Here is a 14639-nt window from a genome sequence, read left to right as displayed (position 1 = left end):
CATGCAGCTTTTTCTCAGATTGCGCCTTAAATAGTTAGGCTAACTAATTAGGAAGTCATTTTAGAAACTGGACATCCACACCTGAGACCCTTGTAATGACACACGTTTTGGAAAATGGATAAGTGTTGGATGTATGGATGTATTTTAGAAAATTTGATTTGAATGCACTCTTTTATATAATAAGCTCACCGAGTGAGAGCGGAGCTGCAGAGCTCATGTTCACAGATGCTCATTCATGATGTGAGATAATACGTCTGTAAATCACAAGCCTGATATATGGATATTTCATACATCCAGTCATCTTGTTACTGATATAATACAAGGTACTCTTGATTTGCACTGGTTAAAGGTACTATCCATTGAGCTGCGTTTTTACCTACGTTGCAATACCACTAATAATCCACCAGATATAGACATTAAACTGCATTTGTACAGCAATTATTGACATCTGACTAATAGATTTCTGCTCTTGTGAAAAATAAGTGCACTTCATTATATTGAAAGTGCAATTGTACTTTAACTCCTAAAAGTTTAAAAAAACTGATAATCAAATATTAATGAAATAAAAGGCCACTTAAATATACTTAAAGACACTTTCATGACACTTAACTCACTTAAGTGCTCTTTTAAATTGTACACTTTGTATTCAAATCAAATATTCAGTTTTACCTTAAAGTACATTTAAAATCATTATATTTGAATAATTTTGTCATGCATTAAAGAAGTCGACACTTATTTTGATGTGCTAAAGTACAAAATGGGTCAAAAACCATTCTTAAGTTCATCTAATTACGTTTAATATAAATTTAAACTATAATAATTTGTGTTTAATTACAAATAAAATGTCCACAAACATTTACTTCATGCTTAAATATATTCTTTTACAGTAATATATTTCTATAATAATATACTTCCATAGTATGGCAAAATAAATAAATACTATGGAAGTCAATAGCTTTGCTTACCAACATTTTTGGAACAACGTGGTGAGTAAATGATGACAGAATTTTCATCTTTGGGCAAACAATATTGAATCTTAGTCTTAAATAATAATAATAATAATAAAATGCATCTAGTGCTGTGCCATAAAGATAACAGTAAATAAAATAAATATTGATCTACTAAAATCTATCATAATTCCCCAAACACTTACGGTTATCTTATTTCTGATTGTTATGCAAAGCTTTAGCGCTGTATATTCATGCTGAATGTAAAACCCTAAGGGCGGTCTCATCATTGCAGGTTTATGAACCTGTCTTCACACGTAACGGCCTAATTAAGTGGGACTGACATTAAATGGGTGTAATTTAGTCCAGGGCTGTGCCAAATCTACGACTGCTGTGGATCATCAGTGTGGTTGTTGATGCTGCTCACCAAACCCAAACTCCTGCTCCGTTCTGGATTCCGCTGGACGGATGAATAGATGGAGGACAGGGAAATTTGATTTGGAATAAGAGCATGTCTTCTTGGAGCGAGATGTGCGTACACAGCTGTGTAAATAACAGAGTTTATCCTGCATCACCTGCAAGCAATGAAAGCAGCGCTTCAGCATTCTGCTCAGAGAAGATCCGATGCCAGCCTGAGTGAGCCAGAGCTAAATAACACACAGATGAATGCCATCTAGCACATTCCAATAATTATTCACAATAATAATCAATAAGATCAAAAAACCTTCTGTTAAGCAATATTAAACAATATTAATAAGCATTCATGGTGTTTCCTAAAGTAACCATCACTATTTTTCTGATTTTCATGGATGAAGCAATGGATGACACAAGAGCACACTAGCAATGACATATCAATGTTCTGATCATGCATAAATCATGCACTGCATAAATATACCATTCAAAGGTTTAGGGTCAGTAAGATTTTTAATGCTTTTTATTCAGCAATGATGCATTAAAGCCTACTGCAAAAAAAAAAAAAAAAAAAAAAGAAGCATTGCAGGTTCCACAAAAGGTGAGTTTCTTGAGCAGCAAATCAGCATATTAAAATGATTTCTGAAGGATCATGTGACACTGCAGTAATGATGCTGAAAATTCAGCTTTGATCACAGAAATAAATTACATTTTACAATATATTCACACAAAAAGTAGTTATTTTAAATAGTAAAAAATATTAGTGTTTTTACTGTATTTTAATCAAATGAATGCAGCCCTGATGCGCATAAGAGACTTCTTTCAAACATGTAAAAAATACTAACCCCAGAATTTATGGTATACAGTATATCCAATGTATTATATCATTTTTCAAAAACATTTTCCTGTAATCATGTATTGCAGTTTGTTAAATCATGTATACATTATTACTTCTTTCAAATTCTTTTCTTCCTTTGTAGCTACTTTTATACAGTTCAAAAAGAGCTAGAATATAATTCTATTTGATTTATAATAATAACGTTTTCTCAATTTCAGAAAATTTCGTTCTACCTTCCTCAGATATTCACCCCTTAGTAACAACCCTGAAAACTTACTCTGACTTGACTTTTTAGAGAGAATATATTTCAAATCTGTAGGGAGTTTATTTATGCAAAATTATAAAACAATACGGGGTAGTTCACCCCAAAATTAAAATTTTGTCTCCATTACTCGCCCTCATGTTGTTCCAAACCTGTATGCATTTCTGGTAACACTTTAGAACAGGGAACACTTATTCGCTATTAACTTCAATAAATTCCTAATTTCCTGCTTATTAATAGTTAGTATGGTAGTTGTTAAGTTTAGGTATTGGGTAGGATTAGGGATGTAGAGTAAGGTCATGTAGAATAAGGCATTAATATGTGCTTAATTGGGGACAATCAGTTGGGGACACTTAATTTCTAGCGATTATCGCCGATTTGATTGCACAGCTACTATTTAAACTAAACTGAGCTAGACAATGACATCTCTGAATTCAATAATGAAATGTCTTTAACTGAAAATTGAGTGTTTAATCTTATCATTATACATTACTGACACTCTATCCTCCAATTTGATACTGTTAAGTGCTTTGACACAATCTGTATTGTTAAAAGCACTATATAAATAAAGGTGACTTGACTTGACTTGACTTAATTACTACTAATAAATGGCTAATATTCTAGTAATATGCATGCTAATAAGCAACTAGTTAAGAGACCTTAAAATAAAGCGTTACCGAATTTCTTTCTTCTGTGGAACACAAAAGAAGATATTCTGAAGAATGCTGGAAACCAAACACTTGCCGGTAGCCACTGACTCCACAATATGGAAGTCAATGGCTACCGGCAACTGTTTCATTTTTGGGTGAACTTTCCTTTTAATTTGACCAAACGCTTGCATTATCTATAGTGGGATGCGAAACAGAGCACTATTTTTTAAAGTATTTAATCGATTTCTAAATCAGCCATTAAAATGAACAAAGTTGGACTGCATATAATAGAATTATTTCCCCTCCATTATTTAGCCTGCAGCCAAAACTGTGGTTGTGATTATATCTGTCTGTGGTGTCAAGACGCTTCGGAGGGTTTTATCCAATGATATCAGTTCCCACAGAAATATTTCCCGTCACATAAGCTTTTACAACGAGGGCGGGTGGATCGTTGCTGTCTGAGGTTTTATATTTCCATTAACCCGATGTGTGTGTAATAGCCCTCGTTTTCTTGTTTCGTTCCGTTTTATACGCTAGCCGTGTTCTTTAAGAGCTTTAGCTAACAGTGCTTGGCTTGGCATGCTGAAATGTCCCTCTTTGATCTCACATCTTGGCTATCGTTTAAGCGCAGCCTGGTCATTGCGGTTTGATTTTACAGCCGCAACCCGGTGCAGACAGACTAATGTCTATTAAAATCGTGCCACTGAAGATAAGCATGCGGACAGATAGGCAGCAGTCGAATAGAAGCCACTGCAGCGCAGTGATTGGTCAGTGACAGGACGCACTAGTAAAGCCAAACATGCCAGCCGGAGCCGCACTGATGTCATATATGAGCTGAGGGTGGGCACCGAGGGACAATATGCTCTTTATACATGCTGCTGCGCTCCAAGGCAGAAACATTGTTCGGCAATAAAACATTCAGGAATCAAAACCACATGCTCCGAAGTGTAGGACACGCTTTACATCGCATTGCGAAGCTGTTGCGCGACTGGGGACCGTGGGCTCCCGAGTCATGCCACGCTGGTGTTGGACATTGCACATTTTCATTTGTATCAGGAAGCTCAAATGAAGACCAGACTCGCTCTGAGACGGGCTGCAGGGGTTTATGGAGATTCCAGACGCTGTGGAACAGATCGCTTTGACTTGACTGTTTTGACAGCTTCACAATTTGCTGCGTTTTGTTAACTACCGTTAACACAAAACAGAGTTTTTTTTTTTTTTTTTGCTCCTAATGCTGACTATTGCACAGTAAAAAAGTATAGTCTTATAGACCTTGTGAAAAGGAAGTGCACTTGAGCATTAAAAATTAACTTTTTAAAGAATATATTTGTAAACTAAATGTAATGTTTTCGGACAATTGTTGAAATTTAAATGAAAATAGATTATAGATTAAATTGATATTAAATGCAGTTAGGTGAACTTAAGAGTGATTTTTACCCACTTAAGTAGAATTTAAGTGCATGTTTACACATAATTTCATAATGAAAAAAGTGTAGGCTACTGTCCCGACTAGCATTTACGTCAAAACAAAATATCAGCTGCTTTAATGCAATTTGTAAGTCGTAAGCTTTAATTCAGTGCATTTAAAATATATACCGACATTAAATATAATATTGAATAAAACACTTCAGATAAAATGAAGTATTTTACATGTACTTTAGTGGCTATGTTTGTCAACATTATTAAACAATGATTTAAAAGTTTTAATTTGACATTATTACAAAGTACAAATTTTAAAAGGTAGGTTAAGGAACAGTCATGAAAGACTACTCAATAATATTATTTTATAAACACTGTAAAAAACTTATAGACACAATTTTTACTCAGAAATTACTAAGAAATAATTACATTAAATCAATTAATGAAGTAAATTAACTTTATAAACAATTACAAAGTAAAAGCAAGTAACACATTGCATTAAATGTGCAATTTTAAAGTTTAAAAACTCAAATAGAGTTTTCTTGCAAAGCATTCTGCAATAATCTTTGTTTTATTTGTTTAATTAATAATTTACGGTGTACGGTTAAAAAAAACTATAATTGCAATACAATTTAATACAATTAAGTGCATTTTTTCATAAGGGAACTTCATGTGCTTTTATTTTATTTTAATTTCAGTGTTATTTTATTCGATTTTTCATTTATTAATTTATTTATTTCTGTATAGCATGTTTAGTTCACTGCATGCATATTTGCAAAAGTTTCAATTGGATATATTCACCTCACTTCTGTTTGCACAGATACAACATTCAGCCTTTGCAGCACTTGTTTGTTTATAGTATTTTTTCAGGCATTGGATGCATATTTGCATAACATGCAAAGAAGCATTTGAAATGTTTGTTTTCTTAACGAGATGCAGGAGGCAAAGAGGTGACCAAGTGCATCTGTGTCTCCTGCCAGCTGTTGCTCCGCAGCCAATGCATTTTATCCCTCTTCGATAGCCTCGTCGTTAAACAGCCTGAAAAAAGAAAAAAAAAAAAAGCCCAGAACTTAGAGAAGGGTTTCAGAATGAATATATTTTACTGCTTTTATTTAAAGATGCCTCTAAGTGCAGGCGTAATTTCCCCACTCATAAGTTTACACGATGTGGAATAGAATGCTTTCTCAAAAGTGGCTTGCTTTCAAGACACACAATTAAAGCGCGCCGCAGTGGGAGGCAGGGGCCCCTCGTTAAAAACAGAGCTAGCGCGCGTCTGTTAGCCATGCATGGAGATACAGTCAAACAGGTAACAGAATTTCACGTCGCTCGCCCCGAGCCATGCCTGAACCCCTGACCTCTGGGCCGCCCAGCCGTGTTTGGGTTTCTAAGCAACTGCCGCACGTTTGTATTAAGTTACGAATAACCAGGTTTTCCTTTCCTGAAGCCACAGCTCTGACATGGCTGACGCTGGGCTTCACAAGAAGAGTTTACAGAGTTTGACTCTTCAGACATAAAAAAAGATTCAGTTGCTGTGTGGATAGCAAAGTTGTACGTAACGAATACTATTATCTGTATTCAGAGAATAGAATTTGCATAGCATTCCAAAGGAGAAGCAAAAGGAAAAGGAGGAGTTTGTGATGCTCCTCTTTTGATTTTCAGATGTAGAAATAAGTGGTAACACTTTAGTTGAGGGACCAGTTCTCACTATTATGCAGTTGCTTATTAGCGTGCATATTACCTGCATATTGGCTGTTTATTAGTACTTAAAATGCACATATCTTATTCTGCATGACCATATTTTAGATCCCTAATCCTATGCCATACCTAAACTCAACAACTACTGACTATTAATGAACAGCAAATTAGGAGGAGGCAAAAGTTGTAGGTAATAGTAATAGAAGCCAAAGCTGTTAAAATGCTAGTGTTCAGTATGAACCGTGAAGTTTATAATGAATTTTGAAGTAATTTATTTGGCAGGATGCTATGCAAACACAAACATTACAAGTCTGTGTATAACGTACAGTCTTTTACACGTACCATCTACAAATGTGACATTTTAGCCAATTAAAATCATTAACAGAGGCTTAACTTTATCCTTAAATCCAGGTTTATGAAGCTGAAGCCTCCATGTACACTGAGAGAAAAAAAACTAAAATAAAAAAACTAAAATAACTGGTTTTATTTAAGTCCAAAATGATTATTTAACATTACGGAACCAACCTATATACTGTACAGTACATTCATTTTACTTATAAACAAACTTTTAATGGGTTAAATTGGGTTGAAATAGCTCTTTAAAGGTAATAACTTCAGGTTACCACTTTTTACAGTAGAATAAATATATCATATATTTAAGAAATGAAAAATCTAATTGGTTGAGCAGGAGATAACCTTAAAAAGAGAATCACTTAAAAAGGAAAATGCTGATCGGAAGACTTCTTCAACAGAGATAACAATTATGGTAACACTTTAGAATAGAGAACACCTTAGTAAGTAAGGTATCTGCTGTATATGTTTACGTTTAGATATGGGGTCAGGTTAAGGGATCTAGTTTATGGTAATGCAGAATAAGGCATTCGTATTTGCTTTAGTACTGATGAACAGCCAATAAGCCAATAGCAACTCATTAATAGTAAATAGTGTTCTCTAATCTAAAATGTTACCAGAGTGATTAAGAGTTAGAAGTTCCAATAATAGTCATATTGGCCATAGAGGTCACCATTAAATAATACATACTGTACAGAACATTTAAACACTTTTATAAATAATTTTCCTTACCTTCATCATCAATGATCCTGTGCATGCACTCATCCTGGAAAATAGTTGCACTTCTGGGAAGAGGATTCAGAGTTTTTCTTGGCTGTTTCATTTTCAACAATTGAGGACGTTCTGCTCATCTATGCGTCATTTAGACAGTACTTACCATTTTTATTCATTCTGATGCTGTTTTATGAAGCTGAAGTGAGGTAAGGAGTCAACAATATAAACCATACAAATCAGAATTAATAGGGAACATTCCTGAAATCAGGGGCGTGTTAATGTTTTCAGCTGAATGCCTTTATTTATTTATTTTTTTTATAAATCTAGTCTCAAGATTATTCCAGCAGGTTACATTCCTTCATTTCCTTTCCAAAGAATGTATATCATTTAACAAAGCTATGGGCTTGTTCAAGTCTTAAATTTGAGTTCAAGTTGAGTCAAGGTGAGTAAAAATGGATAAGAGTCTATATTGAATCACAAGTCTGTTCTCAGATTTACAAAAAAATAAAAATAAAAATAAATAACGTCATGAGTTCTTTATGTACATCTACTTATTATAGTATTTACACTAAATGGGTAATAACCTAAACCTAAACCCATGTTGTTACCTTATATTACTCGTTACTTTTTTGGGTAAGTAGACTGTAAGTACACATTGCTTTGATAATATCTCAAAGGTTCACTATGAAAGATTTTTGTTGGTTATAAATGATAAATACTATGCAGGTACATAAAAGTGTGCTCGAAATGATGATAGAATCAAATGATAGAATTGGAACAGTTATGTCAGATTTTGCAGGAAATGTCAGTTTTTACGTCATTTGTCTTTGCATAGTTAAATAACATCAGTATATAAGCAGTTTAAGAGTAGATCAACATATTTGGGTCATTCACGATGATCACTGCAAAGCTCTTCGTGTTCTATGTTTCCTGATGTCATGATTGGCTTTATTTGTGGGTGTAATTTCAGGATCACAGATGTAACAGGAATTTGGCTATTTGGCACTGATATTGTTGAAATCAGGCTGACTTGTTTTAATTTGCTATTCCTCTTTGCAGTGGGAAATGATTTTAAATGTAAAAGGTAACACAGTTATTTAGAAGTTTGTGATAACTGCATACTAAAAACATTTATATATTGTCACATCTGCCAAGACTGTCGCTTGATAGAACTAGTCAAAATTCATATATATATATATATATATATATATATATATATATATGTATGTATTAGTGCTGTCAAACGATTAATCGCATCCAAAATATATTTTTTTCTTTACATAATATATGTGTATATTTATTATTTATATATAAACACACACACATGCATGTATATTTCAAAATATGTTATGTTTGTATATTAAATATATTTATATATATAATAGAAATTATATGAATATAAATATATACTGTACATGTAAATACATGTAAATATTTTCAAAATATATATTCTATGTGTGTATTTATATATACATAATAAATATACACAGCACACACACATATATTATGTAAACAAAAACTTTTATTTTGGATGCGATTAATCGATTAAATATATATATATATATATATATATATATATATATATATATAATAAAACTGTAATAAACTGTTGCCTTCTCAATTCATGTGCATAGAATGATTATAGAGCCTTTATGCGTCACTTTATGAGTAGAGATTCTTTTCCTGCTAGGAAATTAAGATAATTTAATTTGCCCTCTTCAGTGTGATCATTCAGAAGAACTGAAATTGTTATCACTGCTGGAGGTAAAAAATGTGACCTTTCAATAAAAGCAGTTTTTCCTCAGAAAATGTATGTCACATTAAAAATCCAGATCAATCATGGATCAAATGTGACAAAGAGTCATTTACTGAACTGTAATTTATATAGTAGGATGCATTTAGCAATATTTTGTGCATATGGACGTTTTATTTATCGTTTCTAGAAACATTGCGATTATTGTTGTATGTTCACCTTCAGAGGCCCCTGGTTTCTTTTGTACAGTATAAACAATAAAAGATTTGTTCTTACTTTTGTGGGTTGATTAAGAGTATCGGTAACACTTTAATTTAGGGTCTCTTAACTAGTTGCTTATTAGCATGCATATTACATATTACTTGACATCACAAAACCTGTTCCAAAGGCTACTGAAATCCCTGATCTTCAGTCACATTTTGATTAAATACTTGGGCAGCACTGCATTTATGATTTGAGGAGAAGTCAATCCCTGAACGCATTACAATAAGTGCAGTGTCAGCTATTTAACCCAGTATTTAGGCATGCAATGAATTTTTTCTGCTTGTAAAGTATTATGTTGTTAGCTTAGCAATATGCTAACACAGTGGTTCTCAGTTGTGGTACTGCCCCGCCACATTTTATATCACACCTGATATTTAACACATCTGATTTGGCTCCGAGCTGAAATATTTGACTCAGATATGAAATGTATTCAAAATATGCATTGCTGGGAAACTCCAAGACCACAATTAAGGACCACTGGATTATCGGAATCAATTAACTCTCTCTCCATCAGTGTTTGCCAGCCTTCGCCAGTATTTTTGATTATGATGAAAACTTCATGCCCCACAGAATATTTTGTTGTATGGACAACTGAACATGCAATATGTCAAAAGAAAAACTAGCTCCATGCATTTTTTTCAGCACACAAAAGACTCCATCTGGATCAGATTCAGAATGATGATTGAAACATAGATGGATTAAATCACTTCCATCAACACCCCCAAAGCTTGCACAGACTGGGAAAGTCCTCTTCCTGGGTTGACATTTTATTCAGTAACATTTTGATTTGGTCTGTTATTATATAGTTTTGGTTTCTATGCTGTTTAAAGTTTGATGATGGTGTTGTTTTACATACGAATCTGCTTATATCCTGCATACATACTATCACTTGTTTCTGCTTCTTCTTTGCCTGTGTTCTGAGCTGGAGATTCCGTACTATTTCAGAAGATGTGTAATAGCGCCCCCTACCGTATAACAGTGAAAACACAGAAAGTCAGAAAATTCTGTCAATGGTGGGGAAGTTGAGCCTATCTAGAGTGAAATTCCAAATTGGTCACTTATGAGCTTCCAATAGGAACACAATTTTTTTTTTTTTGCGTTTAGGTTTTTTCAACTTGAAGATAAAAAGTCCCTACGCAGAGTTATTTGATTATGGGCCATGAACTTCCATCATTGAGCAGAAGTTCAATAAAAAAAAAACACGTTGCTGTCTCTCTTCCAGAAGTGGACTATTGGAATTTCTGTAAAAATAAGAACTGTTTGTCTCATCTTGACTGTTAGAAGAAACTCCAAGAGTCCCTTAAGCACTTCCCAGCTTTTTTTCTCCTAAGGATTACCTTACAGCTCGCCAGTGACATACCTCTAAATGTCTGTCTGTCCAAAACAAACACCAGTAGATCCTCTCGTCCTATTCTTTACGCTGAAGCCTGCACCCCCTCCCTCCCTTTGCCTTGTCTCCTCTTCCATATTCCAGAATTGCCAATCCCAATCTAATTTATGGAATATTTTCAAGGTAACCATATACGCAGAGCATCGGCGATAACATCTCCAGGCCCCCGTGACAGGCAGGAACTGTGCAGTGCATAGTTAATAACATAAACTCCTGCACAGGCCAGTCGAAGAGAGAGGGCTAGTGAGGAGAAAGAGAGAGGCAGTCAGAGAAACCGGTATACGATGTAATTGGGACCATGTGAGCTTCCCCCAGCGGAGGATTAGCAAAGAAACGGAACTCTGCTAGGCCTCGAGATCGCTTTCAATTAGATGCGCCCAGGGCAAGTGAGACAGAGGCGCTTGGTGAAAGATTCGGCATGAGGAGAGCATGAAGCGTCCCTGGCTGGAGGAACCCTGGCTGGGGTGAGCGTGGGGTCACGTCCAAGTGTTGCTAATAGAAGATAATGTGCTACGTTCGTGCATCAGGCAAGGCTGGGTGTATTTTTGGCTACGCAGACTCATTGGAAATACATGCCTCTACCTACATTTCTGCAAAAATAAACAAAAAGTACCTATAGGTATGAATCGCTGCAGTTTGCAGTTGAAATGAACACTAGAGGCAGTAAAACCTTTATATCTTTTTACATAAAGTATGATTTACTGGGCCAGAGTTTTGATTAAGAAAGCCTAATTTTCAGCATGACTTGACACTGCAAGATTTGAAAACTGATACATCTGAACGTTAGCGTCACATATACTACTTCATATGTATGGGTTTTCTAACACGGTAAGTTTGCTCTGTAGCTCACCTGATATTGAGTTGCACTTGAGAGGTGAAGTGCTTCAGGATGAATCCTTTGAAACTGCAGTTTGACAAAACAGCTCAAATTCCTGCAAGTTAACATAGTACGGTTGTATCAGCAAATACATTTTTATATCGCTTTTGCATTCATTAACACTATCGGGTTGGTTTAGATTTAGGTTTGGTGTAGTGGGTTTATTATTTTCCAACATTACAGAGCATTAACCTTTTAGCGAAACTCAGCATACATTTGAATTCTGAACCGCCGCAATACATCCTGTAATAAAAACGGCACAATCCGTGCATGGTCACATATTGAATGCGCATTTTAGTGTCCACTCACCGGAGATTTCACTTTGAAGCTGTTGCGAAACTTGCAGTAAGGTTCGTAATATTGCAGAAATGTTGCCACAAGCATGCATTTCCAAAGAGCCTGGGTTGATTTTAGGGGATTTTACTTGCAACTGATGAGCATGCAGCATAAAATAGTCTGGATGAAGGATGATGCCGGCCGGAATAGGGCTCTTACTGGTAGAGGTAACTTCAAATGTTAGGGCTTAGCTTGTAATAGAAGATGGCACTAGCATGATTTCAAACTTTCCATGCCAATCTTATCAGTCAAAGCAGGCTTTCAAAAACTAAAATGGATTCAACATGTGTTGGACTTTCAGAACCAATCATCCAATGTCTGAAGCAATGCTCCTGCCAAGATGCCTCGAGTCATTACTTGAAACCCAATGAAAAGAAAGGTGGCTTACATGTTTATGTAACATTTGCAAGTAGTCTGTAAGAAATGCATTTCGTCACACATGATGAATAAAGGGGCTTGTCAGAGACTACATGCTAATGTTATAGCTATGACTTAATCAGAGCTGTGTCATTGACATTGAGTAGATATGCTTTCAGTCAATCGGTATTGAATGGATGTACAGGAGGTTTCTGCTTATATCTGGCTCTGCTTGGGCACAGATGGCTGAAAGTAGTTCTGTTCTGCTAATGGCTCAATTATTACACGCACAGCCTGGCATTGGCCCAACAGGTGGGCTTAGCGAGTCCCCATTGGCGAGCCAGTTATGACTTCTGCAAATGGAAAAACTAAGAACCCATTATGATGTTTCATTGGTAATTAAAAAAGTTAGGAGGCATATTAAAAAGGTTCATTGTATGAACACTCCACTTTAATGGTCTTACTTTTTAAAGACACTTTGAAGGACCAAAGAATATTTCTCTTCATAAAAGGATACATTACTTGGCAGTTTACAAACACAACAATATCAATACAAACACTGTTATGCATATACTTTTAAGGCAAGAAACATACTCTATGCAAGTAGGCAAACACAGACAATCAGTAACACACACACTGCACACTGCTTTCTCCAATTTTACACTCTTAAAGGAGAAGTTTGGTGATTTTCAACTAGGTTTGTATTGCTATAATGTAGTATATATTTAGTATAGTATATTTACTGTAGTATCTTTCTGTATTATTCATGTGTTATTTATGAATACAGCCCAGATATTCTACATTCACCATGCTATAATGGGATTTACTATATTACTTAACCTTAAAAATAAACATTGAATCTGAATTTGAATGTAATCGATTCAGACATTTAATTGCATTTTATTTTCAATTCAATGACAATGTATTTTAGCTTAAATTGATATTTAATGCAATTAGTGCTTTTTTGTACACTTAAGTAGGAATTCTGTACATCTTTAATATGTAATTTCATAATTAATGTAAACATAATCATGTGTAATTTTATAATTGTTGCTAAAATATGGTGCACTGCTGAATGTACTGACAAACAGCTATGGTAACTAAGATATGCATTAATCCATTTTCCAATTAAACACATCATGCATTTATTTTTGTAATTACACATTCGTGATGATGAAGTTGAAATTGAATGTTTAAAATACATTAATACTTTACATGCGCTTGACTAACATAGTCATAACATCAGATTTTTGTTAGTTTTGTTAGAATATTATTAAAGGGGTCATGAACTGCCTCTGTTTTTTATTTTGCAATGTTCTCTGAGGTTCACTTATAATGTTATCAAAATGTATTCATCAAAAACATCATTTAGAAATAATAGGCTATTTTCTGTCCTGTTTTTGACCCCCTCATCTGAATGCTCTGTTTGAATAGGTGCGGAGGATTGTAGACTCAGAAGTAAACGCCCACTGCTGTGATTGGCTAATAGTTGTGTATATTTGACAGAAGGACAGTGCAGTGATTTAGGTTAAAAACACATAAATACTCATATCAAACACTCTGTTTAACAGAAAAAGCAATAGTGATCACGTAATAAAAACAGCTATATTTGTGTGACATTACTGTCAGATCCAATATAGCAAGCACAGCATCTTCTTTCAGTTTGAATTTTTCTGAAAATCCTGCATCGAATTGTGCCTTGTTTGTAAACGAATTTGCGGTAAAATTAAGTAAACAAAGGACAGAGTTCTTATTGATGCAGTCTGGATCTTCATTAAAAATAAAGTTCATCCACTCTTTCCTAACACTGGGATGAGAAGGAAGGCAATGCAAAGACTGTTTTTTCACAACTTGGCACTGCACATCGTCTTCGGAGCCATCTTTATCATTTGGTTTCTGCGTAGACCTGCTCATTCGCCTCTCTCATAAACACTACATGCGCAAATCGGTGGGCGGGGCTAAACAGGCAGCGATGTAGAAGCAGGCGTTGATCTTCCTCTGCGTAGGCGGTGTTTAGCAACACTATTACATCATAGAGTAGAACATTCCACAACCTGTCGTTTTAGCAGATTGGCTTCAATATAAGCTGTTTTTAGATTAAAGAGAAAGTTTTGAGTTCTGAAACTTACAGGATGTTTTAATAGTGTCCTCTCATATCTCAAAAGATCAAGGGAATTTTGCTTTCTCAGTTCATGACCCCTTTAAAGCATAACGTATAAATACTTTAAGGTAAAACTTTTGATTTAAGAGTGCACTTTTTAAAAGTGTACCTAACATATTCTCTTATGTATATTTAAGTAGTATTTCAGTCAAGTTAAGTCAAGTCACCTTTATTTATATAGCACTTTTAACAATACAGATTGTGTCAAAGCACT

Source organism: Onychostoma macrolepis, chromosome 08 (assembly GCF_012432095.1).
Source record: "Onychostoma macrolepis isolate SWU-2019 chromosome 08, ASM1243209v1, whole genome shotgun sequence".
Lineage (NCBI taxonomy): Eukaryota > Metazoa > Chordata > Actinopteri > Cypriniformes > Cyprinidae > Onychostoma > Onychostoma macrolepis.
The sequence above is the reverse complement of the archived record's forward strand: the minus strand, read 5'-3'. Positions refer to the sequence as shown.